The sequence below is a fragment of the Photinus pyralis genome, unplaced genomic scaffold (assembly GCF_008802855.1).
Source record: "Photinus pyralis isolate 1611_PpyrPB1 unplaced genomic scaffold, Ppyr1.3 Ppyr1.4_LG5, whole genome shotgun sequence".
NCBI lineage: Eukaryota > Metazoa > Arthropoda > Insecta > Coleoptera > Lampyridae > Photinus > Photinus pyralis.
The window spans coordinates 47,576,391-47,604,231 of record NW_022170596.1 but is presented as its reverse complement, the minus strand read 5'-3'; the positions used below and the strand labels follow the sequence as shown (position 1 = coordinate 47,604,231).

General features: G+C 36.3%; 1 protein-coding gene and 1 long non-coding RNA gene across 2 annotated transcripts in view; both read left to right on the top strand.

Annotated features, from left to right (window-relative positions):
- LOC116172249 (E3 ubiquitin-protein ligase MIB1-like) overlaps positions 1-27,841 on the top strand; it is a 462,793-nt gene that overhangs the window by 197,511 nt on the left and 237,441 nt on the right. The gene's annotated exons all lie outside the window — the stretch shown is intronic.
- On the top strand, positions 4,233-25,379 carry LOC116172264. Its single transcript, XR_004145619.1, has 3 exons — positions 4,233-4,694; positions 22,999-23,059; positions 23,118-25,379. It is a non-coding gene; the product is annotated as an uncharacterized LOC116172264 (long non-coding RNA).

Genomic DNA, 27,841 nt, shown 5'->3' with positions numbered 1-27,841 from the left:
ACGTGTACCGAGTTTCATACTTTTGTTACAAAATGTAGCGAAAAAATTTGTACCGCCTACGCTATGTACTGTAAACCATTTTTTCAGTACGGCCTGATGATGGGTAATATGTCCGAAATCGATCGCCATTAAAGAAATTTTGTAAATATTTGCCTATTCTTCACCGGTAAATAATGGACAACTTCATTAACCAAACTGTTTCACTTATAGGGTTTGAATTCTAATGCTTGATACAAAAAGTATGAATCTTGGAATTTGTTTGACATCTTAGCGCTGGTAGTCTAAAATTTAATCTTGAACGTTTAGCCAGTCCAGAAGTTTCGATCCTAAAACTTTTTGTTCTCATTTCGTTTTGAGACTGTTACTAGTTTATCAATTTCATAAGTGCATTATGTTCCAAAAGATTTGATTTTACTCCCCGAGGAGAGTAATTTCATGGTACGTGTACTATTTTTAAATACCGACCTATGTGCACGGTCAGTAGAACTTATCAAAATACAAAACAGAGATATGGCGTTTTCATGTGAATCTTTGAGGAACCACAGAAAATATTTGAGTACTCACAGCACGTAAATCTAAATTTAAAGTGAATACAAGATGGAATGGCTGCCAAGTTGGCTTAATGAAGAAAAATTAGCAATTCGAGAGTTAATTAAAACAAGGCTGAAAATTCCTTCTCTCAAATTCCATTTTCGACTCTATTTTTAATTATTGTGAAATTTCAAATACATTCATTCGTATAAATAGGTACCTATAACGTGCAAATTTATTTCAAAAGTTTCGCTTCATAATACGAGCATTGAGCGTATTTCTCTTCCATTTATATAAATCAAAGTTACAATAAACCTGCAGTCGATAGTAGCATTAGCAGGCGCAGACTTCGGATACGCGTGCCGTTGACAGTTTTGGATTTCCAGGTGGTGCCGCGAATGGAAGCATTTTCTATTTAACCTTTTATTCCAACAAGCGTATGAGGGGTAGATAATAAACAGGATGCGGTTTGAGTCGTCCCTGAAACTTTCAATGCAGAGAACGCTGCGGTGTTTAGTTTACATTATCTGGTAGGAATGTAAAGCCTGAAGGTACGGTGCGTCCTTCCTCCCTATACCTATACGTTCTGTTTACCTGAAACCTGGAAACCTTTGTCGCATGAAAGCATCGGTGATTTCGAGCTACACGGTGTGTTCTAACGGAAATGCGCTTTCCCCATCTTGAGCTTCACACTATTTGCCTTTAACCCCATCCCTTCATCCCGACACGAACGATTCGTTATTGTGTACTAATTACACTTTTAATGATCGCAATTTTACGACGTCGCTTTAAAATTGATAGGGGTGTAAAGGAACAATCGCATTTGAGGGAGGATTACGGAACTCCAAAATCCTAGCCGCTGTCTACCAGGCTTTGTGGAACGAACCAAAAACTAATTCGTGCCCCTTTATACCAAAAATCGTTTCGCAACATTCCTAGATATCCTTAAATCTCCGGCTTAAAGGGATGTGAATTATGCCCTCATCATTAAATCACTATCTCAAATTAAAATCGCGGTTAATGTTTAATGCATTAATTCCTCCCTTTCCCTTATACAACAACGCTATCCTCGCCGTAAATCAACCTCTCTATATATTTTTTTATAACAAATTATCGTCCCGTTTAATCAACCGGGGCGTAATTTGGTGTACTTAGACGATACCATAAATTAGCATATCTAAGCTACGGATTAAAAGTTCGAGATCCCTACACGGTCTTCTTGCTCGAAGCTTTAGTTAAAGAAATATTATTAAATCACCCCGAAAATCGCATGTTTTCCCAGCAGTTTGAATAAATCGAATAGGGAACGCGTACAATTTGTCTCTCAGCCAATTCAATTTTCCCCATTAAATATATATTTTCGCAAAACCGATTTTTATTAAGAAACGAGATATATACAGTGCACGAAATCTTTCATCGTTATAAATGTATTGCGTCATTCCGCGCCCTCTTATATATTTTATATCCATTGAGCTCGGACCAATTACCGCCAGTTCTCGCTGTCGTATTCGGGAAAAAAAGGCAATTTTGTATTGTGTAGCTCTCCGCGATATTCGATTACACAAAGGACGATTTCGTTGCCTGCAAAGCCGTTTATTTAAATGCCGATAGATTAATGGGGGTTGTTGTGTTGAGCCGTTAATCGCGGATCTGAGGTATCCGATTTCGGTGGCAAATTGGAAATTAATGACGAACGAATGCCGATCAAGTGGACAAGTGGAAGCGCTTATTTACAAATCGCCCACTTTCACGTATAGTCCGGGGAAATAGAGACTGAAAATGGACCATTTCCTGCAAAACGAGAAGTAGTTCCATTTTTTTTGCATGCCATGGAGGAATATCTGGGGGCTAAGAATCCAAGTTTTCGACCTCCCACACCTTGTGCTTCCCCCGTACCAATCCTAAAACCAAAGAATTTTGTTGGTTTTTTAGTTTTTCAATCATATCTTTTTATAGATTCACTACAAAAAAATATTGTTATTAGAAATTGTAGACCATCAAATTTTACACAAATTTCTTATATACTCCTTTTTCGTAAATTTTTTATTTCAAAAGATACCGAGCTTCAAAGTTGTCTTTGTTTTGAAGATTCCGAAATTTCTATGTATGTACATATTTTAACGAAATTGTATGTTATCTCTATAGTCATACGATTCACATGAGAAAATACCTCGATTATAAAGTTATAGTCCTGGTTGTACACTGCCTTTTTTTGAGGCTCGAAGAAGAAATTGTCTCAGATCAAAATTTTCTTATAGAATGTGTCCTGTAGAATCCATAATTTCAAACAGTTCCAAGATTGGGCAACTAGTTCAAAAGTTACAGCCCTTTGAATTTCTTTCGAAATTGGTTTCTAGTCTTAAAACTTTTGATTGTGAAGTCTGATCGAAAAAGTACGAATTGATTTGGATTCTACGCACCCAAATTAATAAGAAAAAGTGTTTTCCCGAGAAATTTTGGTGTAGTCGATTTTTAGTAAAAAAGGAAGGTTATACACTGCCTTTTTTTGAGCCCCGAAAAAAATTGTCTCAGATCGACCCGGAAAAAAAATTTTCTTATAGAATGTGGCCTGTAGAATCCATAATTTCAAACAGTTCCAAGATTGGGCTACTAGTTCAAAAGTTACAGCCCTTTGAATTTTCTTTCGAAATTGGTTTCTAGTCTATAACTTTTGATTGAGAAGTCTGATCGAAAAAAGTACGAATTGTTTTGGATTCTACGCACCAAAATTAATAAGAAAAAGTGTTTTCCCGAGGAAATTTTGGTGCAGTCGATTTTTGGTAAAAAAGGAAGGTTATACACTGCCTTTTTTTGGCTCGAAAAAGAAATTGTCTCAGATCGACCGGGAAAAAACATTTTCTTATAGAATGTGGCCTGTAGAATCCATACTTTCAAACAGTTCCAAGATTGGGCTACTAGTTCCAAAGTTACATCCCTTGGAATTTTCTGTCGAAATTGGTTTCTAGTCTATAACTTTTGATTGAGAAGTCTGATCGAAAAAGTACGAATTGTTTTGGATTCGACGCCCCAAAATTAATAAGAAAAAGTGTTTTCCCGAGAAATTTTGGTGCAGTAGATTTTTGGTAAAAAAGGAAGGTTATACACTGTCTTTTTTTTGGCTCAAAAAAAAAATGTCTCAGATCGACCCGAAAAAAACATTTTCTTATAGAATGGGGCCTGTAGAATCCATAATTTGTTTGCCCATAACGTTTGATTCTACGAATCAAAACGAATAAGAAAAAGTGTTTATCTGAAAATGTTAAATTTTAAAAATTCCGGACATTTTGGATTTTACAGTTTAAAAATTTTTGCCGGCAAATTGAGACAAATCATTTTTCAACAGAATTTATCATTTTTTCGAAAATCGTCAAATTTTACATCGACTGAAAGAGCTTGACCTGAAGATTGCAAGATGTTGAACCAAATTTTAAAAAAATGGAATTTTATATGAGCTAGTTAAAATATTCGCACATTTTTTGTATTTTTGAAACCTCAACTTTAAATATGGAGGAAATCAGCAGACGACATGCATTCATATTGAAATTGTTTGTTGACGAGACAGAGCATCGCACGTCACATGTGCGAGTATGTGTATGTATATCATCATAAGTGGGAGAGTCACCAATGCATCATAATGTAAGTTCTGTGCCCCCTGGCCTCGACCCTCCGAGATCAGTGGCGCCGGCACGTTTCCAGTTTGGGATCTTACTGGGGGACCCTTAATTAATTACTGCTCACTTTTATAAAATTCGTGCCATTAAATTAGTTGACGTCATCTTTCGGCTTAGAAACGCGTGACAAGTGAATGATAACTTTCGTTCCCGATATACGCGAGTTAAGGGCGGAAATTTAGGCGAAAGCCGGACGAGTTTCTGATACGAGCGAATTTAATTAAATCGCCTTTCTTTCCCCTTTTTAAGTAACGTCTCTGGGGTTCAACGCTCACATATGGAGGCAAAGTTAATTGGAACTTGTGGGCATTTTACAGTCAGTAGTTCGAGTTCTAAATTCATGTTTGTAACTTACTCTCAAATGGTTTTGTCATTCTGGATTACTGTGCGAAATAATGTGCTAATTGTGCTCCATCGTAGGAGTTTTTAATGTAGAAAGTGTTACGCAATTCAAATTCTTAAGTAAAATTGAGTAATTAGAATTACTTATTGGTAAGTTTGCATATGCAAATTCTAAAATTGGTCTTTTTTTCTAATTCCTAAAGCCCAAATGTGGTAGGTTTATATCAATTGATTTAGCAAATTTATTCACGCCAGTCAATTAGGGTCTGCTTTATAAATTGAATTAAGTTGGTGGCATTTTCAGCTCAATGTCTTCATTAAATTTAAAAAAAAATGCTTCAGAAACGTTGTTGAAATGTTCTATTCAAGAATGCGAAAGTGGATCAGTTCCTCTTTTACCAACTCCACACAATTTTGGAAGAAAATTGCTCCCTTGAAGACCTTTGGATACTGTGTTTTGAAAACCTAAAAGATTAGGACCACGAAAAATAGCAACAAAGGGCAAATTTGTAGCCAGATTCCTCATTTGGCGGAAAAACTTTTGAAAGAATGGGCAATCGTTAATAATAGAACTCTATTAATACTAGCAATTTTTAATTCAAGCACCGCGCCGCCGCCGCCGGTCACGTAATTTATATTTAAACGCGAGAATCTGTTAAATATTACTTTATTTATAGTTTACTTTAATTAAGAGACCGAGCGCGCCATTTTCACAATAGGAAGACTTTTTCGAGCCCAAATTACGCAATGCAAGAACAAAATGGGCGACGATTGTTAACGAAGTCACTGAGTTTAAACAATAACATTACTGTAAGTTATTCAACCTTGGTTTGCAATTGTAATTTAAGATTGTATGTTAATTTGTTTCCACTAAAATTTTCGTGATGCGTGCGTAAGGCACATGGTAGGTACCTACGTCCGTTGAAAACGCACGGAAGCGTAAACAAATTATTTTTGAACATTAATTAGCTTTGATTGGATTATGAGTCAACTTTGTATGGAGTAATAACTCCTATTAATGTTACATAATAACTAATTTCAATGTAAATGGGTGGTTGAGGCGTCGTCTATGATCTACCTCCACTTTTTGACGCAAACAAAGTGTAACGTTCAATTTTATTGATCTTTGATGCTTAAAACTCAAAACTAATTAAAATGGCCAACGGGCGTCATTGTATGATGTGATGATGACACTGAAAAGCTATAGGTAGGCATCACACTTTCACTTGTTTGCTCTTTAATGAGGGGTTCAAAATGAAGGACTTTGGATCAGGCATCGCTCCCCTCTCAAATTTGGAAATCGATTTTTAGAGTCCAGTCGACAGGTTGGGAAAACGTCGAAAGTTAATGAAACTTTGGGATGGTGATTCACTATCGGAGACATTGGAAATGACAACCTTAAATAAAACACAAATAACTCTACTCATTCAATCAGATCAATAGTTCCACTCGCTCGTAAGCTCGCTCGTGTCGTAAACGTCACTCTTCTGATTAATTTGCCTAGTTTTCATAGACGCGATTATCGCCATTTTTATCATCATTTATTTCGTGCGGTAGTTGAAAATATGTCAAGTTTTTGCGAATATTTGCATTTCGTACCAAACATACTATGCTATGGGTCCGTTAACTTGGCCCCCCCCACTGGGAGATTTGATAGTCGTATTATTTTGAAATTAATGCGCTGGTTATGCGCTCATATGCGCCATTATCGTTTGTTAGAAATCCGAAAAAACATTGGGGGGGGGGCCAAGTGAACGTAGCCCCCCCCTCCGTACGTATTTTGTCCCTTGTAACTAACTCACCTGATACATTTGGTTATGCGCTCAATTGCGCCACTTGAATTAAAGCTAGCGCCATTACGGTTAAGCCATAAAATTTTTTTTAAAAGTGGGGGGGGCTAACTTACCGTTTTCAAAAGTTACGTTTTTTAACATGTTTTTTCTACTACATCGTACCTTTCATCGTGCGCTAAAATGCGCCGTAAACAAAAATCTTGGCGCCATTATAGTGTTTCAGAAACACTATACAGGGTGTTTTTTGGGAGCTTTAGTTAAACGATTCTGAGAAAGTAAAATAGGTAGGTTTTTAAAAATTTGTATTTAGGAGTTACTCCGAAGGCCGAATCGATGTAAAATATTTTCAAAATGGACGCACTTCCGGAAATAACTTTTGAAAACGCTAAGTTAGACCCTCCACTTTTTAAAAATTTTTTATGGCTTAACCGTAATGGCGCTAGCTTTAATTCAAGTGGCGCAATTGAGCGCATAACCAAATGTATCAGGTGACCTAGTTACAAGGGACAAAATACGTACTGGGGGGGGCTACGTTCACTTGCCCCCCCCCCCCAAATGTTTTTTCGGATTTCTAAAAAACGATAATGGCGCAAGAGTTATTATCGGTGGCGCATATGAGCGCATAACGAGCGCATTCATTTCAAAATAATACGACTATGAAATCTCTCAGTGGGGAGGGGGGGAGGGGGCCAACTTAACGGACCCCTATGCTATAAGCGTCGTAACATGCTCGTAATACTTACTATTAAAGTATTAAAGGACAGCACTATTAAGCGCAATTGATGCGACACCGTTGTCTTTTTGCAGCATGAACGAAACCCATAACTTTGTACCCATATACGAAAACACTCGTGAAAGACAGCCTTCGAGGATGGTCCCCAAAGTCTCCCAATTGCGCGGCGACTTTGCCAGAAAACCCTATTTGCTTTTACGACTCTGAAAATTGGAGGTGGAATCGCAGGAGAGTTCGAAGACCCTTTACCCTTCTTTTCCTTGGGAAGAGAACTAGCTTCATTTTTGTCAAGTTGATGGACAAGGAGTGTTCCCTACACCATTCTTCGGTTATTCTAAGAACTGATCGCTAGAGTAGCCTCAAATTTGCCAGTTATTTCTTTGGATATATCATCCGCATACCCCGGCGTGTAGCAGCCGCTGTCATTACGGTGACAGAGGAGAAGTGCGGGGTATGAATACCGCTCCTCCCTGTAGCACAAAAGTTCCATTGCCATTTCCAGTAAAGCACCACGAGCGCACTGAAGCCTATAAAGAAAAGGTTATCAGATTTCTCCTTCCCCAACCCGTTTAATTTAATTTTGCAGAAATCGTTATCCAAGTTTGCATTGCTGGGGGGGGGGGGGGGGTATTCCATACTCCCCAGACCCTATACCAACATTCTCCTCCATACAACATTTAACCGCAAAAGTGTTATGATGGTTATTGTGAAAAAATGATCATATTTGGATCCACCCACAGTTAGCAACTAGAAAAGAAGGTTCAGTTTCAATTTCAGGTTAAAATTGAGACACAAATTTTGACTTTAGATACATGTTTACTCCCATAGTTTAGAATTCGGGCCCAGTTGCAAGTGCAAATTAAAATTGAGATTGAGATTAAGACCCAACTTTGGACTGAGATGAAGATTTCGTCACAGCTAGCAATTACAAAAAAGACACCACCTTGGGGTCAAAATTCAGGTCCAGACTTAATTGCAAGTTAAAATTGAGATTGAAATTGAGACCCAAATTTGGACTTGGATCCAGGTTAGGTCCCACAGTTAGAAATTAGAAAGAAAGACGCCAACTTGTGGTCAAATTCAGGCTCAGTTTCAAGTTTAACATTGAGATTGAGATTAGGCCCCAAATTTGGACTTTGATACATGTTTGGTTCCACAGTTAGGAATTAGAGATTGAGATTAAGACCCAACTTTGGATTGAGATGAAGATTTCGTCACACAGCTAGGGATTTAAAAAAAAACATCACCTTGGGGTCAAAATTCAGGTCCAGATTCAATTGCAAGTTAACATTGAGATTAAAATTTGGACCCAAATTTAGACTTGGATGCAGGTTTAGTCCCACAGTTGGGAATTAAAATGAAAAGCGACAACTTGGGGTCAAAATTACGGTCCATTTTCAAGTGCAGATTAAATTTGAGATTGACATTACGGATCAAACTTACACCAACTTGTCAAAATTTAGACTCAGTTCAGATTAAAATTAAGATTGAGACTACGATCCAAATTTGAACTTAAATGAAGGTTAGATTAGAAAAGACGCAAACTTGGGGTCAAAATTCAGGTCCAGATTCAATTGCAAGTTAAAATTGAAATTGAAATTTAGACCTAAATTTGGATTTGGATCCAGGTTAGGTCCCACAGTCAGAAATTAGAAAGAAAGACGCCAGCTTATGGTTAAATTCTAGCTCAGTTTCAAGTTCAGATTGACATTGAGATGAGATCAAGACCCAACTTTGGACTGAGATGAAGATTTTGTCAGGTTAGATTAGAAAAGACGCAAACTTGGGATCAAAATTCAGGCCCAGATTCAATTGCAAGTTAAAATTGAAATTGAAATTTAGACTCAAATTTGGATTTGGATCCAGGTTAGGTCCCACAGTTAGAACTTAGAAAGAAAAACGCCAGCTTATGGTTAAATTCTAGATCAGTTTCAAGTTCAGATTGACATTGAGATTGAGATCAAGACCCAACTTTGAACTGAGATGAAGATTTGGTCCCACAGCTAGGAATTAAAAAAAGATACCACCTTGGGGTCAAAATTCAAGTCCAGACTCAATTGCAAGTTAACAGTGAGATTGAAATTTGGACCCAAATTTGAACTTGGATGCAGGTTTAGTCTCACAGTTGGGAATTAGAAAGAATGGCATCAACTTGGGGTTAAAATTCAGGCCTAGTTTCAAGTTCCCCGGTAATAATTTCTTGCACAAAACGTCTCCTAAGAAGCACTGCGGATATTGCAGCACCGTGTCCTAGATGTTACTGTTCAGGAGTTATTTATCCGGGAGTCCATGTACGGGGTGTTAATGAATAGGGGTTTTTGACGGGAGAAAATTTGACCGGGGACTCTTATTTCTGATGAAGAGGGTGTAGAATCAAGATTTATACAGGGTGTTGCATGTAAGACCCCTCGGATCATAATTCCTCCATCATAAAAGCAAAACCAAAAAAATACACAATTTATTATTGTCGCCATGTTTCGAAAATATTTTTGATCACCAGGGTCGTACTGTATGCCAGTGGCGTATCAATCTTTTTTAATTTTGGCCCATTTTCGGAAGTAAGTCACAAAGTTTTTGTGACAATCAGGGGTATAAATCTAATCCCTTTCAGTGCGGGTTGACTACAGAGGAAGGGGGGGGGGGAGGGGGGACCAGGTTATTAATTAGATTTTATTGTGTACACTGAAGTTTAGAAACGTATAAAGAAAACTACCTTTGAAGCTTGAAACCAGTGTCCCGGCGACCATTACAAATTATAAAGACTTTCGGCAAGATATCAAAAAGTTCGTTGTAAAAATGTAGGGCAGTTCATCGGAGACCGGCGATGTCAACGAAACGAGCAAAGTCCTCTCCATCAAGAATAACCGCTAAATATAGTAACAGGTTTAAAATTTGGTTTTGAATTTGCATTTTATAAAACATTAAAAAATTCCCGCTTCATAGCGAACGTGCGCGAAAGTATGTCTGGCGATAGCAAGAAACATATTGCTGATTGCCCCGATTTCTTCGAATCTAAACGTTTCGTTCCGCTCCGTTTAAAGTCGACTATGAAACGGAAATGCGTTCAGAGAAGTTCATTTTCGGCTCTTTTCGGGAGAGAGATTCAAATAGCCAAAGAAGTGGGAAAGCAAGAGATTGATTTCAGGTGTCGAAACGTTCCATTATTAGATTCAAAGACGAATTCGGGAGATACACTCTTTGAGTGCGAACGATCGAGTACCACTTCAAGTGCGTTAAAACAATAGATCCGTTTTCCAAATAAAAAACTGCAGTAACCGACTCATTGTGATAAACAACGGAGTTTTTTCGGATCGCTAACAGTAACGGTTGGTTAAAAGCAAGTTTCTCAGTTGAGTGACCCATTTACTTGAATCAAATTTGTATACGGCTTATGGCGGGGAATTTAAAGACAATTAGCATTTTCCAATGAGAGATACGATCAATTGTTACCCGAAGAGAATATTACCTTTGTATAAAGTAGTAGTCGGTTATTTTTAGGAATTTTGATATTCCTAAAGGAATCGACCCGTGAACAAATTTTGTATGAAACACACTGATTGGAATTTTGCATTTAATTTCAGTATATTGGATTAAAAATGTGTTTAGTATGCGCTGTGTATGTATGTTTTAAACAGGAGAATGTACCAAAAGCTATTATGTATAGAAAAATGACAGTTTAGATAAGGATCAAATTTAGCATGGACACGAGATCACAAAATAGGCATCGTAGACATCAAATGGACGACCAAATGGGTCGACAAATTCCCAGCACAAGAGGCATGCATGGGGCTCATTAAATGTGAGTAGATACAAAAAGGGAGGAACCCCAACGTAATAGCTAGATCCCTCCTAGAAGAGAAGATCGACCCCTAACGGTGGTTTCAGGGGACACCTGAACATTAAAAGGATGGGTTAAAGAAGCACGTGTGCCAAATTTCATAGTTTGACTCAAAAGTGTCAAGTTTTTTCCTAATCTCTCAGATTAGATTTAAGAACAGTTCCATGACAAGGGAACGAAATGGAAGTATTTTTGAGGGAAAACGCAACAATCGAATGGAAACGTGATACCTCTGAGTAAAAAGTGTATACGTTTCACGTGGCGGGGCCGTTGTAGTAATTTTTCATTCATTAGTTGATGAGTTTATTAATAGGACGTCGTCGTCGGCGAAGTCTGTTAAGTATACACGATAATTTTCATTTACGGATGGAGCGAAGCTCCAAGTAAGGAGCGCATCAACTTACAAGATATAAATACAGCGCGTTCTCCCTGTCATTCCTAATCAAAGAATGTTACGTGCTTCTACGCCCTTCCCGATCATTTCGTATTTTGCCCCACATTTACCCGATGAATTTCGCACACCTCGCGGGAATTGCCCTTTCAATTTCGACGTCCAAAAATGTTTCCCTACCCATACCCATCTCTCTGCGAGACGAATATTCGATTATTGCGAACGGTTACGTAAACGTTTGTCTTATTTTTCCTCGTAGCTAAAGGTGCGCGTATAATGTAAGCACACTTCGCCGAAGTGATTGGCGAAAATTTAATAAGCCCGCCGTCGATACCCACTACATCGAAAACGTGCGCACGATGCTAAATATAAGATAGTCAGAACATGCGTGGGTTCATCAGCTTGGGAAGCAAAAAGCCTTCCTTCTCCTCCACCTCAGAATTCCATTAATAAACAACGAAGCAGAAGCTTAAATATTTTAACTCGAAATTACCCTACCAATGATACTCGAAGCAACATTTACAGCCGCCGTATAGATAAAGTTTTACAATTTAAGGTCCTTATTTATTTCTTGTTTATACAAAGACTCTTGGCTCGGGCTTTGCGAAAATACGAATTTAAATTTATACAGATATAACGTTTTTAACATTTTATAACTAAGTAGCTGAAATGACACTTCATTGCCTTCAGTTATGGCGGACGTACTGGCTTAGTACCAACATAATTTATATTTATGTCGGTAGCGTCTTTAATGTCATCTTTTCCAGCGCACTACGATCTTTCGCCTAATTTCACTCATTTAGAAATAAAAAGGTAATGTATGCAGAGCATTAAAGCAGGGATAATCTACTTTACCTTCACTAAAAAGTTCCTCTAGTTTATAGATGTAGATCTAAGTATTCTGTTATCAAAAAAATTCACCCTTCTGTATTGAACAATTATTATACCCAAGACACATAAGTTTTTTTTATTAGAAACGGGGTCTCACAAGGATCAATTCTTGGCCCGTTATTTTTAACGAATTTTATTTACAAGGATCGAATAGCCTTTACTTGTTATCTTCAGTTTTACTGCAACAGTGAAATTGGAGAGTGCTCTCATTGATGAGAAGGTTTACTTGTTTCGCACAGTCCCAGCTTGTTCCACGGTCCTTGATCTAGGAACTGCATTTGTCAAACTTTGAATAGAAAATGTAGGTGCCAAGTGCTTTATAAAATAAAATTAAAAGCTTTAATTGTGCATGTAGATCTTTGTGTAGATCAAAAGCAAACACTTCTATCATACACAGAGATTTTTTTGAGAGAATACACATGTACGCTTCCCCGACTACCCTGTACTTCGTACCTTTGATCATTGATTATACAATGTGTCCAAGATAAGATTGTCTATCTCATGCATCATATGGATCCTGAAACCATAGAACAGTCATGGGCAACCCACGGCCCGCCGATAAGTTTTGTCGGGCCCGCTAACATAATTCATAGTTAATTCGAATTTAATTAATTAATATGATTTAAAGTCACTAGATATAGAAAGTACCGCAATCATCCGCCATTTTTATGACCTAACTTCATAGTACTGTCATGTTTTAAAAAAATATATACAGATATCTCCAAACAGGTGGAACAATCTCTAACATTAAAGTTACTAGAATCTGGCAACTTCCGCCATTTTTGGACAAAAATCATGCTTTCTCTCTCTAACACACGAGCCCAATGGATTGCGGTACTTTCTATATTTAGTGACTTTAAATATGATTGTTACACGTGCAGCATCTAGTGGACGCGATTCGAAGCTACCAACACGTTTGAAGGCCTTTTTGAAAATGCGTTTCTTGTTGCAGAGATATCGCCAGCGGTGACTGCGAGATAATTCAGTAAAATTCGGCATTTTCCAGAATTTTCGTCGCAATATATACCGGGTGGAATAGTCAAACGACACGTTTTTTTGGGACTAAAGCGAATTTTCGTGCTGATTAATAATCTGAAAACAAATTTAAAATATGTTCAATAGTTTTCAAACTATCGCAAAAAAATAAAAATGTCTGATTTTCGCTTTTAATTTTTTGCTAGTGAACTAACCGTACTAGTCCATTTCTAATTAACACATTATTCAGATACTTTTTAATGGAGATTTCGAATATGGCATCCCGTTTTTAATAACTTTTAAGATGACGGAGACACACGTGGCAACTTTAATTTTTCTTATGGGCGCCATTTTGGATTTTGACATTTTGAGATTACGTCTTTTTTTCTCTTTACAATGGTGGTTCAGTCTCACATTTTTTTCCTAAAATTACAATTTTCATTTTTTGCGAAGGGTGCTTTGCAAAAACAAAACGTTCTTTTGTTGTGAAACAGAAGGTTGACTTATTTCAAGTATTTACGTTTGTGTTAGTTTTATGGCGAAAATATTATTTATTCTTATGTATTTTGTTCTAATTTGAATTATAATTCCCTTGCAAAACGAAGGTTCAATCATATTCAGATGAAAATCGAATCAAGCTGTCAAACTTTTGTTTTTCCAAAGCACTCTTTCCAAAAAATTAAAAATTATATTTTTAGGAAAAATGTGATACTGAACCTCCATGCGTGATATATCGTTGTAAAGAGAAAAAAAGACGTACTCTCAAAATGTCAAAATTCAAAATGGCGCCCATAAGAAAATGTCTCTCCAGACGAACAGACGGACACCATCGACTCCCTTATAAAGCTTGCATCGCTTTGCTCTGCCGCTTAATAAACAAGATACGAAGAATCGCATACGATTTTCAGTAGGGGAAGTTATTGCCACTCACTTCGCATTCGGAAACCAAACTTTTAATCCGGCTCATATTCAATAGCACTGATCCTTGAACTCTTAGAAATCGATTGGCGAAAGACTGACATCGTCAGCTCTTTTCGTTCTGGAGTTAGGTGAGGAACAGACGGATAGACGGACAGACGGACGGACAAAACCATCACATAAGGGGAGTCTTTGTCCCTAAAAATGCTACTCGATACAGTGTGAATTGTTTTTACGGGCCATATAAAAAAATAAAGTGGATGTTGATTTCTCCAAAACGAATTGTATTGAAAATTTCTGAATGCTATCTTGTAGAGTTCAAAAAGTGGGAATGAGACAGAGTTTTTTTTTAAATTTTTGTGTATCTCTTCATAACATCAGAAAAAATAGACCCAAATGGGCAAATTTCGGTTTTTCTAGCATACCTTCGAAAGTAATGGGAGTGTTTTGGTTTTCTTTAAGACTTTGTTTCTTATTTTGCAGTAGCGAAACATTTTGAATGCAGAAATTCAGCCAATGGTATTTTGTATTGCCTTCAATTCTTTAGAGCTGGGGCAGAATGGTAGGAAAAAAGGATCAAATAAACGTAGCTCCAAATCTTGGGGTAAAAAGTGTACTTTTGGGGCAAATATGAAATGTGGGGGAAAACAAAAGGAAAGGCGATGAAGAAATTCTCGGAAAATATAACACATTTTTATGAAATTTCTATTTTTTTTTTAATATTTGTACGCAGAATCCAGTGGCGTAGTAAACAATTTTTGGCGACCATTTCTGAGGGTAAAGGGTAAAAGGGATAAATCCAGTGGCAATAAAAAAATGTTTGCCCACCGTTTCTGAGATTTGACCCAAAGTTGGTATTTTTAAATACAACACCCTGTATATCTTATCGTAAACGTTTTGCATTATTTTTGCTGATGAAATTGCTGTATCACAACCTATATTTTTTTAAATTTTAGCCATGAACCAAAAATAAAAACCTTATTTTTTACGGTTTTTAAATAGTACGCCATGGATTTATGGAGATTTTGTTTTGTTTATTGTATCCATAGCAGCCTGTATCAATTAATAAAACTGGGTGGTGGTAGAAACATGCCGTTTCAAAATTTAAAAAAATATGATATACATAATATTATATAATTATGGGTTGTGAATTTCTGATACATCAAGTTAATTAGGAAAACGAGTGCAAAAAATTGACGTTAAAATATATATGGTGTTGCATTTCAAAAATACCAATATTAGGTCAAATCGCAGAAACGGTGGTCCAAAAACTACGCCACTGGATTCTACGTAAAAATAATTTCAAATAAACCGTTTTTACCCTTTTTACATATTACATGGGTAGTAAAATATGATAGCATCCGAAAAAGTCAAACTTTCCGTTTTCACCCTGTATCTCAGAAACAAACGTAGCTAGATTGATTCTGTTTATGGCCTTAAAAGTTTCACAAAAAAGTGGCACAGAGTCGCAAAAACCCCAAGTCTCTGTCATTAAGAACACCTGAGATATACTGCAGTTAGTGACTTTCTCGTCTCCGTCTCGTCTCGAAATACGAAAATATTACAGGGGACCCAAAAGTTTCCAAACAAATCAGAAAATCAAATTGTTATTTTATAATCTACCAGTGGCTCACCGAAAAAAAAAAGTTCCAGGATAGCAAATGGAAGATGACCTCTTAAAAAAACTCATATGCTTGTTGAACCCCAAGTTCAGGTTGGTTACCAGTAACGACCACCTGTTCTTCCACTTAACCTTATTTTTTATTTATTTATTTCAATATTATTATTTTATTATTATTGACATAAACAATAGAACTTGAGCGTAACTCACATTTCAAACTTGAGCAAAATACTTCAAAAAGTGTACAAGATATCAAGAAAAAATCTTAAAGATTTTGAAATTTGAACACCCTGTAGACCGTTTACATCAGACGTATGAATTTTTAGTCATAAAATAAACCAAAAAATTCCGTATTTACATCATATTTAGGAATACCCTGTTTGTATACGTTAATAGGTTTTGGCAAAAAGGAGTAGTTTTCACCCCCAAAAAATAAGGAGTGGCCATAGGCAAATTATAGATTTTGAAATGGAGGGTAAGTAGTAAGTTTTACATTACATTAATTAAACAATCATCAATGTAACCAGCTTTAATACTTCTAGCGTGTAAAAGAAAGACCTCACCAGTGACCTAAGAAAGTAAAGAAGTCGCGAGCATATGAAACTAGTATAGAAATGAATTGCGCGACACCCTTAAAAATCACATAAGATAAGCCCTTCATTACAGGTCGTCATTTACACTACATAAACTCGAGCTTTTACCTTATACGATGGGTATATAAAACCGACGAAAAAAAAAATGCTAACTTTATCGACTGTAGAGAAAAAGAACGCCCGTTCTTATCTTAATTAAGTATTAACTTTAAGAGAGGCTCCACGTACCAAATCTAAGGTTCCATATAAAGGGGAGAATCCGAATTTTGTTTGAGGCTCTCCTTTCGGCGGCGGATTAAGGAGGTGCTCGATAATGAAAAATCTCCTCGAGGGTCCATGAAAGTAGTGCACTTATTCATAAGATTAACATTTGCATATCTCGTATATTTGCAACGCTCCACGTTTAATAAGAGGATTTTCTTAGCAAGTGGCACCGTTTATGAAGTCTGCAACTCTGATGCAAATTATGAATAACTTTTCGCTGGTTTATTACGTAGTAATAGCAGGCACTGATTGTGTCTTTCAGTTGAATTTCTCTCGGGCTCGTAATTTGAGAAGTAAAGTCGAAAAACTACGTTACTTTGCATTCATTTTCTACTTACTTATTTGTACCGTAGTTGTGTACCATGCTAGGGCTAAATCTACAGTGGGGATTCCAAGTACTACAATCCAGATTCATATAAAAAGAGCACTTCTGTGTTTAAATTCCGCATTTACCGTGAAATTGCAACAGGCTTTTGGATTTAAGAGTGTAACCATTTTGGTCGTAAAGAATTTATCTGGTTAATTGCGGTCAACGAAATATGTATCATTTCTATCTAGACATTTTCAATGGGCTGTTCTTGAGGGATCTAGATAGCGGCGATCGGATGCAAATTCAAACTTTTTTAATAGGGATATAGTATTACATTTCTTAGCTAATCATGAGATAAACACGTACTGTGGAACTCGCTGACTGTATCGGTTTTGAAGTGACTGGGAAAACCAAAAAAGCGTTCGGGATTGGTAGTACAAAAGACAATAACTAATAAACAATTTTGAGAATAATTCGCCATTTTTGGGAGCACTCGGTAATTAAACCTTTGAAAAATTATATAGGTGAACTGTCTTTGATGTAGTCGATTTTTGGTAAAAAAAGGAAGGTTGTACACTACCTTTTTTTTGGCACGACAAAAATTGTTTCTGATCGACCCGGAAAAACAATTTTCCAATAGAATGTGGCCTGTAGAATCCATAATTTCAAACAGTTCCAAGATTGGGCTACTAGTTCAAAAGCTTACAGCCCTTTGAATTTTCTTTCTAAATTGGTTACTAGTCTATAACTTTTGATTGAGAAGTCTGAATAAATGGCAGTTCAAAATGTACGGAGTCTTGCTCGATCTCTAGAGCAATTGTAGTTTAAAGGCCCGGTTTTTGAATAGATAATTTAAATACAACAAGTACTAGTGCGCCATCTCCTTGACAATCGATAATTCTATCAATTATAGTTTTAGAAGTCTAGTTGAGATGTCGCCACGTACGCACCTACCTCGATCATTAAAAAGGGAATTACTACTATATCATCTATCATTTTTATTAACCCTGTTTCAGTGCTGTAAAGTAAGTAAAACCTGTATATAAGATACAAGAACCCCGATATTCACCCCGAGCCACCTCTACTTAGTCTGAACTTACAGTGTGTTTATTATTTCAAGGTAATTTTGTTACATTTGTCCAGAGTGAACGTAACAAGTTCGCCATCTTTTCTCAAGAAGAAATCTACTCGAAATGAATGAGCCGTGGGCCGTACTTTGTGTTAATCACGCTTTGACTTTTGTAGACTTGCATCTTGTACTGACTGACTTACTTTTTTTAATCAGATTTTTCTACTCATCCCTATCGAGATAGTCCAACTTCCTAAACCGTTGAAAAAAATAAGGTTCTATAGAATTGAAATACATAGAACGAAGGCGGTTGTTAATTTCGACCACGGCCCAAACTACTCAAATGCTTGACATCTTCAGAACACAATTTCGAGAAAAAATCAAATCTAAATCAGAAGTTACCGTTACAGAACCGAATGTACTAATGTTATTTCCGGCTCCCTTTTCAATCGAAAGTGGTTTTCTAGAACTTAATTTTAGCTATAGAGAGTTAATTTTCTCCAAGGTGGAAATCTTGATTAATTAAGGCAGTTTTACACATTTCAAAATTTTTAAACTTCAAAATGTAACCGAATATTGAAATCAAACATGGCTTTTCAAGTTTCAGCTGAAGTGGAAATTTGAATTGATTGATGGAATTTCGCAATTTCTTTGAGGATTCAATTGTAATTTAAACATAACGATATTTAAATTGAAACCTGTTGTTTAAACACGATTCGAAGAGCAGTGCCATTGAGTGAAACCAAATTTGGCATCATTCTCGGCCTCTTTGCAATCACACGTGTCTTTCCAGAACTCAGTTCTTAATAAGTGATTTTCTCCACTCTGGATTAAGTGAAAATTTCACCATATATTTAAAGGCACGATTCGAGCAGCACAGCTGATTTTGAACCCTACCTCCATCCCTTTTCGCCCAAAATAAACTGAATACGGTATCATTTTTGGTATCGTGCCATAAAAGTGATTTTCCACAACCACTTTTAACGCAAATCATCTCAGAAGAGGAAATCTGGTTTAATTCGTGCCATTTCGTCAGTTAATTGAGCAAATTTGTTGATATTAAATTAAATGCTTAATGTTCAATCGGTATTCGATTGGCACGATCCGAGCATCTCTACATCTACATTGAAACCGAAAAACCGAAATTTCGATTTTTTGTAAAGAACACACTAACATTTTCGAGTTTTGACAGCGGTCCAAAATGTTTCGATTAATCTCGATTTGATAAGCCAATTGAGCCTATGTATATTCCATTCTTTTATTAGCAAAGGGATCGATTCGGGAAGTTACGAGTGGAACGAGAACGAAATTTCATTTTGTCTGCTTTATGAGGAAGAGTTTCTTTTTAAAAATATGTATTTGGAATAAAGGGAAAATAAAATTTGAAACGAAATCCCGAAAGTGGTAGCGGAAACGGAATGAGCGAACGTCTTTAGGGCGTTGTGTCTCTTAAGGGTTCGAGGTTACGAAAAGCACATGGTATCAGGGGAATCCCCTATTGAGTGGAGAAAAGTAGCGGGCTTCGTCAAGTGAGAGTCAATCTTACATAAATTGGGGCGAATTAGCGATAGGACCCTTGAGTTTACCTGTTTCGTTACTTACGACGTCATTTATCTTTACAGAGATCCACCTTCTAAAATATTTATAAAAAAAACAACCGCAAAAAGCGAGGGGTTTTCAGCACGCATTCCGATTTTACGCATATGCCCTTCGCCTAAAATAAGAACATCGCTTCTAATTACTCATAATTTGGTACACTGGCACATTTTTAGAGTATGTGTCATTGTCCCAAATCCGCCTCTTCCTGTGGACGATTTTTTCCTCACATCTCGTACTGTGCCCGCGATTATAAATTGACAGACCGAAGTGGCCCTCGACAGCTTAAATAAAAACACAAGGTAAAATATGGAAATTGTTGTTTTTGTTTCATAATTTTGTTCTAATTAGAGACTATCTTTGATCAGAAACAGAAAATTTTGAAATTTTATTGTGGACATCGCCAAAGGGTATGCTACTTTGTATTGTACTAAACACACTTCATGCCAGTAAGGGGCTCTTTAGTGTTTAAGAATGAATTAGAAAAAAATCTGTAATTCTGTCTTGGTGTCAGGTTAGCAACGCCCAAAGTAACAATAATGTTACCAGTGACGTTTCAAAATTTTCTGTATTGCTCCATTATCCGTCGACATTTTATTTGTATTTTTATTTATTTATTATTTATTATTAGCCAAGTCGAAAGAGTTTTATAAGCTACATGTATACAGGGTGGTGACTTGCGTAACGCATCATAGGGATTTCAATGTAAAATTCATAACATGCGATTATTGGCTCCCCAAATTATTTTAGAGCAAAAATGAATTAAAGTTTTTTGTAGAAAAATTTTTTTTCTCCAACCACCTGAATAAGACGCTATTTTGTGACAGTGTTCGGTACCTAAAATTGACGTTTTGCGAATTAATCGCTTTCACCATGGCAACTGTACAAAAAGTGGATACTTTTGGTCCTAGTACCAAAAAGAAATTGACCTTGAAAGTTGGCCAATTAAAAAATTACAATCACGGAGATATGTCACATTGACATCGTTTTACATTGCAGATTGTAAGATATTTCTATACATACAAATCAAATATTTTTGCGTATTCAATGCAAATAATGATGTTACCTATACGTATGTACATGTATTGAAAATGATTTACGCTCGCTATTTTTATTTAAACCGTAATTTACATATTCCGTGAACGTAATTTTAATACGTATACAACCCGCCGTCGCGTGTAACGCCATCTACTTCAGACCCATTGCACTATTATCTGTCATTTTGAATTCAAAATTGAAAAAGTTAATTGCAATTAATTTTAATTAAAAAACTGTATGGTAAGTTTTTTATTTCAATGCAAAATATAACAATATTTATTGTGTATACAATAAAATGACTCAAACTGATAGCGACATGGATTGCACTCCGCCAGAGATTATAGAAACGGCAGAACATGCTACCTCAAGATTTGCTCCCTACAAAGTCGCGAGAGGTGAGAAGTAAGAAGTAAGAACGACTAGGTTATAAGTTAACCTAAAAACTAGAGTGGCATGACACGTGAGGACAAGAAAGCGGAAGTTCTTATACTAGTAGTGAAACTGTGACTGAATCTAAATTCGAATATAATTTGAAGTAAAGGGGGTTGGAGAAAAAATTTTATGTTTTATTCGTACAAAAAATGCGTTTTCGGGACTCGGAAGGTTGCTGGACTCCGCTAACGCGTCGTCCAGCAACTATCTTCCTCGTCCCGAAAACTGACATTTTTTGTACTAATGAAACAAATAACTATTTTCGCCAATTAATCTTATTAGTTTTCAATTTTTTGCATAATAAAGACGGAAAATTGGAAAAATAAAACCCGCATCTTTTTCAATAATCTGCGATGCCATGGAATTTTCTAAAACAAAAAGATATCCAGTTATCAATTAGCAGCAGTTCGAAATGGATTTTATGATCGACTTGGTTACTGTCTTGCAGTTAATGGTGACTTATTCGAACATTTATTGTAAATTGTTATTATTAGGAAACCGTTTTTAGTAATTTGGTCTTTCTTTATGTTGAATTCGCTGTTCTAAATATAATACTTTTTGATAGATTTTGATTTGTTTTATAGCAGACATTCCATGGCATGACGGATATTGGCGTAGTTTTTGTATTATAAAATTCCATGGCATTACAGATTTTTGAAAAAAATAATAATTTAATTTAAAAGAATTTGGGGAACCAATAATCGCATGGTATGAATTTTACATTGAAATCCCTATGATGCGTTACGCAAGTCACCACCCTGTATACATACGTTAAGGGTGAAATTCATAGTACACTTTACTAAGTGCACACTTAGTTTAGTTTAAGTGGAACTTGTATTTACTGCTAGTGTATTCCTGCTTAACTGTCCGTATTTCGCGCGTTACTGTAGCAATAATGTCATGTCACCTTTGCAATTATATCTTTGAATACCACTAAGTACACGCTAAGTATGAGTAAAGTAAGTAATATCTGAATTCCACCCTTACACTATAGGTAAAGATTTTTTATTATACCTGAATCACAATCTACGTTTTAAACACTCAAATGCGTGCGAAAAAAGGCACATGTGCTTTAAAGTTGCTAAGTAATGATACTTCAAGTATAACTTTTGAAACTGTCATCTGAGTGAAACTCTTAGGTATCTTTCTGTAAATGCAGAACATTTCTTTGGCTTGTACCTCTCCTTTGATTGAAGCTTTCACAAAGGCGCGTAATTAATGTAAGTATGCTTCCAAACCTGTTCCACCTTTTAATCGCAGCATTGTTTGAAGTTTTGAATGAATGCACCAAAAGATAGAAGATTTAAATACCTTTGACATTTCCTTCATATATGCCAGCATTATCGATGCATTTAAGACTTTATTCGTAAGTAACTTCCTACTCATCCATGGAAACAATGTTTCATATTCTTTATAATAGACTTTACTGGATTTGGATTTTACACCTAACAACGTTTGTTTAGATTTTACAACAAGCGATTTAATGGACGGTGTATTATCTTTTTCAACGGAAATCGTTTTATTCACAAAGACGATGATTTTTATAAGCAAAAGTCAAGTGACATTTCCATGGCAATTTTGAAATCACGAACACTCAGGCCACTTGACATGTATTCGTGTACAACGTCAATATGATTTTATTGTATTTTCTATTTTTAAATTATACTGCAGGTATAATAAAAAAATACTATAAGATACACGTGTATAATTGGTCTTTAAAGCACTTGCAACGAAATGAAGTTTAGTTTAAAATTGACTTCGGGCCGAATTTGCGAATTCAGTGACTGGAAAACTTTTATAATTTTTACAACAAATGAACGCTTTATGAATTATCCAATTGAAAAATTATTGGAATTCCATTAATTCCTCGACATTTATGGAACCAAACGTTCTCGATTTCGGTTGAAACGCAGAACAAAATGATGTAAATTTATAGACGAGGATGACTAACGCGACACACATAATTAATTCCAGTCTTCATGTGTGTTACAGGAGGAGTCATCGTCCCGGTGCGTCGATTTGTGGAATGCGTGAGACATTCTGCGGGCAGAAGGTAAAATTCCGGGATGCTGTGTACTCGCCGATGCGAAAACTTATCGTTACATTTTTAGGCGTCGGCGTCGTCTTACGTAAGTGGCCAATTTGCGTTGCGGATATCAATGAACCAAAAACGACACGACAAAACAATAGCCGAAAAGGGATCGCGGGCCCAAATTTAAAAACGTGCGTTTAGGTGCGAGATGAAGAATGGAGGAGAGACCACGTCGGCACACATGTGCGAACACATGGTATATTCTATAATTATCAGCCCTCGCAGAGGCAGCCGCCGGCCGGGGGGGCTTCTCTCTCAGCTCGCCACAGATGTATTTTAAGAAAAGACAAATTTGGGAAGAGGGGCTGGCTGTACGCCTGTCTTCCTTTGCGGTCGCACCAATGGCGTGCACGGGGCCATTTTTAGACTATAGCGGCCTAAGAGGTATCCTAAACAGTTGCTTGTAAATGCAGGGTGCATTTAGTTGTGGACCAAAAGCCTTCCCTGAAGTGCCGATACGGAGACCTTCGAGAGTTCCGTGCTTCCTTACTTCCCATAGTGCTTAAGACGTATGGAATGTAAAGAAGTATGGAGCAAACGGGGGCTAATCGAACGTCCAACCCTTCGTGAAGTGCACTCGGATTGTCGTGATTGGATTTAACGCTACGTGATTGTGATTTAAATGAAGTGCGCGATTGTTATGTAATCGAATTTTCAAAATTGAACTTCTTATATCATAAGAGATAATATGTAACGTGCAATGCGGTGCTGTACGATAAGTTGCCTAAAATTAGATTTGGGATACCTTTTTTGGTGCGACGAAAATACGCAAGGATGCCAAAAATATCCGAAACAGTCATAATATCCCCATCAATAACTGATTGATTTGGTTATACGACAGTTTACATGAAATTTGATTTTCTACCCTTCACAACTCAATATTGTGAAGTTTATAATTTATGAGGGGTGTCATTAACAATGTAGGTATGAACGAGTGTGCTTGGGGGTTTCCGATTTGGGATCAAGGATTAGCTATACAACTATCGATTTATGGACTACTAAATTAGGAGTGATGCGGTAGCCAAAATCCGGCGTTATATAACTTCAAAAAGGCAGTTTTATAATTAGATTTGCTTTCCGTACAATAATCGTTAATGTGCCCAATTTTCTAGCAAAATTTTCTTATGGACGCCAATTTCACAATCTACAACTCTGAATGTTTGTAGTGGAATCATTTTCTAAAAAAAATTGTTTCTTCAAAATTATTCAGGACGCGTGTAATTTTGAAACAGTTCCTCGATTCACAATGTTTTTTCGTAAGGGGTGTGTTCGAAAATTTTGGAGCAAGTTGAAAATTTTTTGGCTTAGGACCTAAAACTTGGTGCGACTTTATACTGGATTTAACTGAAATTGTCATAAGACGCAACTATTTTTCAAAATTATTGCTATGAAAAAGCCCGGAGATGAAGTTCCATTAGAAAAATCTGAGTCGGAATCAGATGTTCTCATCAGGATTTTCGCATTGAATCAAATCAAATCTAAAAAGGTCAGGAAGGTGAAAATAGACTTGTAATTGAAAGCAAATCAAAAGATCTAGAGATTAGCCAAATAAAAACTTGTGAACCAAGGGACAAATCTCAGTGTAGTGACGCCCTTAGAACCTGTCAAAGTAATAAACTGAAAATTTACTTTAAAAATTTGGATAAACACGATTTAATACAAGCGCATGCGAACTTTGAATTACGAACCAATCTAACAGTATAAATATTTGTATGTTTATTGTGAAACAACAAAATATACGTGTACGTCGCGCATAAAGGAGGGATCGTAAGCACTTTGGGGTTAACACAGCATCTTCCCTCGACGTTCGGATCCTTAAGCTATTTTCAAACGAAAACTATTTACCGCTGTCGGATAATTATTTTGCAAGTTGTAGGTAAACAAAAGTTATTATACGATCCTATGCACACCGAATTTGGAATTTAACTAAACAGTTGAAGTTTATGTTTTCCAGTGGACGCGGTTGAGAGCTAATTTTAACGAAAATTCGACAAACTTCCTATACTACCGGATCATAAATACAGTTCACCCACACATTGTGATACTACTGTCGTGGCACCAAATACTTTAAAAGTGACACTTTTCTGTCGGTTTTGTGACACTTGAATGTGTACAGTCACGGATAAAATTAATGAAGCTTAAATTAAATTGAACTATCTAGAGGTCGTTAATATTGTCCGTTATCGTACAACGCTATGTGTAAATACCAGCATGTTAAATTAGGATATTTATGGATAAATTGTAATATTTGTACACTGCGAATGTAAATTAAAAAAATAAATATTACCAGCATCACACCCCCAGTATTTATCTACACCTTTCTACACGTGTTAAATAAGACTAAGAATTTACATCCGTGCAAAAAATATTGAAACAAGATCAGTTGACTCGTAAATAATACAGAATGACCGAAACCCGATGGAGAGCTACGTCCTGGGCCAGGAGATGTGCAACAGAGCTGGATTATTTTTGTTGTTTAATGATCTCGAAATTTAATTAAAAAAATTGGAAGGCTACAAACGAAATCGTGGTGCGACGTTTTGGTCAATTAATTATGAAAATAAATGTGAAATTGTTTTTGAGATATTAAGATTTTATTCATCTTTGAGATTTTTGCTTAGGGGAGGTCGAGAGTACCGTGCAGAATACAAATATAGCAAAACCTTAATTTTTAATTTATAGTCATGGGCATTAATTCGCCTAAGGATTATTTTCCCACTAATCAATAAATATTGCAAAATAGTATCAACGGAAATTTCAAAATCTGGTCCAAATTGGTCATCTTAAAACTTCTAGCACACATTTGTTTTCTTTATTTTTTGAAAATATGCTGCAAATGCACTAAAAAACACCATGAAAGTATAAATATGAAAAAGTCAGCGCTGGATTGAAGCAATTTTGAGATCCAGGAAGTACACAATTTAATTCAGTACAAGTTTGCCCATCGATTCAATTTCAATTTTCTGCCTGAACTATAAACCACCTAAAAGCTTTTATTTAGAAGTAATTGAAACTTTCTAGCTGCAGTTTTGAACTTGATGTAACATAAAATGGATACAGGTAAACAGATTAGGCCCTACGTGTACCTAAACCAAGTGCGGATGGGCGCTGAATCCACGTAAAAAAATGTATGTTTCTTCGTACGGCCTTTGGGCTTTTTCCCTAACCCCGTTCCTGTTTTAAGCCGTTTCCGTGGGAACTTCGGGAAGTTTTTTATGTCATTGCAGTGGGCACATTTTAAATCCTTGGAGGTTTTGTAAGTTAAGAGATGCCGTTTCAGGACATATGGGGGTGATGTGTTGCAAAATCACACTGTGCACATTTTAAATATGAGAAAGTATTGTGAATTAACATGTGTCTAAGTAGTTCATTTTGCTTTGTACTGGTACCGGCACGTAAAAAGTCTACAGCGGGCTATACACAGACGACCAAGCAAGAGGTTCCACTGGTTTCAATTAATAAAATATTAATAACGTGCCGAATACAGTAGTTCGTTGTATAATGACAGTGTGCACATTTTAAATCTTTTGAAGACGTGTGTGTTAAGAGATATCATTTCAGAACAATTTGGAAAATGTATAAACTTTCAAACTTTTTCGAAATATTGCGTATTTTAAGCGGCAATGGTCACTTTTACACAATACGTTATTTACTGTTAATCGAAATCGAGAATAACCTACAGTGACTGAATTTAGAACAGTGGTGACAATCGGGTATTTCGTTTCTGATTGGTCGTTGGTTCCGGTCGCCATATTGGGGCTAAATTGCTATACTTTGGTATAGTATTTTACACTTATTTTTGTGTTCTTGCGAAATTCTGCAAATAAAGGTGCTGCTTAAGGTAAAATGTATATTGTGGACATTCGGTTCTATATAGGCATAGTTTAGGGTGTATAAGGTCAATAAAAATTAATTATGAACATCTTTTTGAATTTGGGAGGCAGTAGTTTCCTCATAGCTCTGTTTTGTAAAGTTTTAAACGATCATTTCTGCCCCGTTAGTATTTAAATTAAACCGACATTTATTATTATATGGTCCCAATTTGACATGGCAAGGTATATTGATCCTACAATCAAAGAATTGCACTGGTCAAATTTGAAATATGAGTTATGCTGAAGGTCATGTCAATAGTAGTAAGAATCTACAGGGTGTTGTTTTCTCTTCGGGGCCATGTTCCTTTTTTTGCCCTTAAACTTCTTTTCATTGAGCCACTGGTAAATTGTGCAACAAGAATTTAAATTGGTTCAGTCTTCAATACTTCAATATCTGCCTCGAATATCTTCAACTTTAAGTTTAATTGCACAACTACCTGATAATGGCTTTTGTCGAAACATTGTTTCATAAATAAAGTTTCATGGGGAAGGTTTTGTGCCAACTTTAAACACACTTTATTCATACCACCCCATTTTGAGAAGAAAGTTACACCGATGGATATTCTAGAAGATTAACTGGCGCGATTAGTTATCTCCTTTCGCTTGCTTCTTTTATAACTTTATTTTAATTTTATTAGTTGTTGATTCATAGAGTTCTTTTAATTAATTTTGAACTGAATTAGGACACAGAACGGGCGCATGGTGGTGGCGTGGAACTGGTGTGGTGCTGTTGTGGAGATTGTACTGAATTTCTTAACTATTTTTTCCAAGGGGTTGACCACGAGAGAAACCCTTGTCTTTCAAACAAGAAATTTTGAGAAAACATTGGAAATATGTAGGAAATGGGACGAAATTAGAAGGAAATCTGGGG